The sequence below is a fragment of the Tupaia chinensis genome, unplaced genomic scaffold (assembly GCF_000334495.1).
Source record: "Tupaia chinensis unplaced genomic scaffold, TupChi_1.0 Scaffold000622_1, whole genome shotgun sequence".
NCBI classification, from domain to species: Eukaryota; Metazoa; Chordata; class Mammalia; order Scandentia; family Tupaiidae; genus Tupaia; species Tupaia belangeri.
In genome coordinates, this window is record NW_006160142.1 from 7,550,359 (window position 1) to 7,553,667 (window position 3,309).

Consider the following 3,309-nt stretch of genomic DNA (forward strand, 5'->3'; position numbering starts at 1 on the left):
AATCTTTGTTGATGAGAGGTGAGCTGAGGTCTAGGATATTCAGTTATCACTACCTGTGTCTCTAGTCTTTAGAAAATATTGTGGAGATATTGGGTTGTCGAAAAAGTCATGACATGTTTTTCTATGCAAAAATGCATCATGACTTTCTGACAATGCAATAAATATTTTGGGGGCAGAGTCTTGTATCTCTGAACAATATTTTCTTCAGACAGAAGCACAGAGCATCAATTAATATGAACAATCACCTTGTCTGACTTGAAGTTGACATTCATTAGTAGCATTAAGTCCAACAGATAAGAATCAAATTATACTTTCTGTCTCTGGGATAGAGGCCTTCACAATTAAAACAAAACAAAACAAAACAAAACAAAAAACATGACTCCTTAGGGCTAGGAATAATAAGTGAGCACTTACCCAATGTATTTTTCACCAGTCTGTTGCTAAAATCTTCTAATTATTCATTTGACTTACAGTATGGGAACTTAGGCTGTGAGTTAAAATTCAGTCAATATCCTTGGAAGAGGCAAAGATGTTCTAAGTCATTTATTCTTTAGTACAGGGCAGCCACATTAACTAGTATAAGTTTTTTTTGTGTTTCATAATAAACAATGGCTAATTTTAGTATAATTTTTTTAGAGGTTTTTGCCTTAGGGTATGAGCACTCCCTAGAGAGAGAGACAGAGATAGTAAGAGGGAAAGTGAGAAATCATTCCCTGGGGGGATGGCTGCACTGAAATCCCTTCTCCTCCACTCTTCTTCCTGGATCTTGGGCACACACACACACACCTGTGCCCAGCATGAGTTTCAAGCCACTGGGTTGAACCACGATTGGCTATGTGGGAGTCCAGTGGTGTAACCACTAATGCTGTCTACTGGCTCTGATTTTAGTATAATTTTTGATGTATGTCTATAATGTTGTATGAGACACACTAAAAAATTATTTGTTGTTTATCTGAAATTCAAATTTAACTAAATGTCCTGTATTTGTTGTATTTGCTAAATCTGATGTGAGTGCTGATCAAGTTATTTATTGAGAATGTCTTTCTTGGGAGGAATAGGTGGTAAAGAAAACATGACTCCTAAGAGTAATAAAGCTGAATAACTTGGGCTACATACAGAAAAGAAGATGGACAACTAAAATAAGACTCCGTCAATGGGCCCTGGTTATCACTGACCATTCTCTCAATATGCAAAGAAAGCCCTGATTTGACGATAAAGCTCTATTCCTTCTCTGTAAACGTGGCCAGTTTCTCCAGCATTTGGATCTGGTCCCAAAGTAGCATTCAGTTGCCAGGGCTCGATGAGCAGAGCTTTGAGGTAAGCAGAAGAGATGAGCAGCACAGGCATTGGATACCTTGGAGCCTTGTAATCTTACTTGCACAACCTCCAGATTGCATGGTTCTTGGCTTCAGTGCAGCTGGGCACAATTTCAATGCACATCTATGGAGACCATGTCACAACAACAAAACAAACCAATGTAGCTGCGAGTTACATTAACAGCTTGAAAAAACAAGTCAACAGACTTGAGGACTGCTCTGGGAGCCCCTCCCTGGGAGTCAGCCTCTGGCAGAAAGGGAGTTACTGTGCCTCCTTTTGGACATTTTTCAGCTAAGATTATCCTATATGATCTGCAGCTTGTCCCTTTCAAAGATTATTGTTCGTGATTTTGAGAGAACTTATTTGCTTTCCTGTTGCCAGCAGTAGGTCCTTTTGAGGTGCAGAGTACTCTGAATTGCATGCAAGTTTTTCCTACTGAGACGGTTTCCGCTCTGCCATCATATTCAACACAATGGTACATCCCTCTGTAGGCTCTGTTGATGCTGCTGGTCACAAACGTATGGAGCAGATTTTCTAAATCTGCTACTTCTGTCACTACCTTATTGAGAAATGGTAGTCAGAAGTTTTTCATATGACTATTTTGGAGTTATTTGTTAGAGAAATTTTGCTCCTTACTGAGAGTATATTAATACATGCAAACTAAGGCTGGTAGCACCTTCCCATTACTGAACCAAGAACAAACTGACTTCTTAAAGTTTGTTAGTGAATCAGACCCAGGACTATGTGTGGATTGGAGTTTTGCCAATATTGGGAACCTCCTGTGCTTATGTATTTTTTATTCCTGATTTTTATGAAAGATTTGATTTATATGCCAGTAACATCAGGGTGTGTGAGTGAACACACTGTGAGGAGCTGGTGAAAGGAAGGAAAATGAAACATTTTGAAAGGGATCTTAGCTGCTAATGTGATTTCTTTAAAAACAAATGTAAAGTATACTTTATTTTACATCTTCAATCTTTTCATCTGATTTACATATATATTCTTGGATAATCCCATATTTTACCTCAAGAATTTACCCCTATACATACAGTACATTGTAACAACTTTAATTTTTGCTTTGTTTAAAAATTATAAACTTATGTTTATAAGAGAATAACATAAATAGCAAAGTCATCCTTATTTTTGTTATTTACTGAAAGCTGAAATGGCAGGGGTGGGTAATGAGCATTTTTTTTTTTTTTTTTTTTTTTTTTTTTTTTTTTTTTTTTTTTTTTAACCAAGCCTCTTCTGACTCATATCCTGGGCTATCTCAATTTGCACATGTTTCCAGAATTTGTTTTTTTTCCACTTTCATTATTTTTCCTAGTTGTTCTTCCTGTTATCCACTCCCCACTCCTATTTCCACTTATCTTTCCTTTCCTCCACAATCTCTTCCTATTTCTCTTTGTATTCCTCTGTAGAGAGACACAATCTTCTCTTTTAAAAAATAATTATTTATTTAATTTTATTTATTATTATTATTTTTTAAAATTTGCTGTAGGGCATATGCACTTATGAGAGAGAGAGAGCAAGCAGCCAGGTCTGGGACTTGAACTGTGGTTAGCCATGTGGGAATCTAGCACCTTAACCACTATGCCACCTGATGGGCCTGCAATCTTTCTCTGTTCTTTTATTGTCATAGAACTTCCATGAAATTCTGCTCTAAATTCTCTTAAAGTACATGGAACAGCGCTCTAGTGCAAGGGAACTCCAGTGAGAAACATGGAATGACTTGGAATTATGGGTATGAAATGGGGTGGGTTATAATGTCTCTTAGGTCCATTCTATCCTTAGGATGTTATGACTCCATGAAGAGATACTCTTGGAATTAGTGGATCAGGTAAGTTCTTTTTGCACATTTAGATTCTCCAACTCAAATATTATAGTTGAACTTAATAAGTTACACTGAGATGAAAAACAAGCATGCACAAAACTCTCAAGCCATAAGAAAATTTAGCTTCATTCACAGAGGCTAAATAATCAATATCGTCA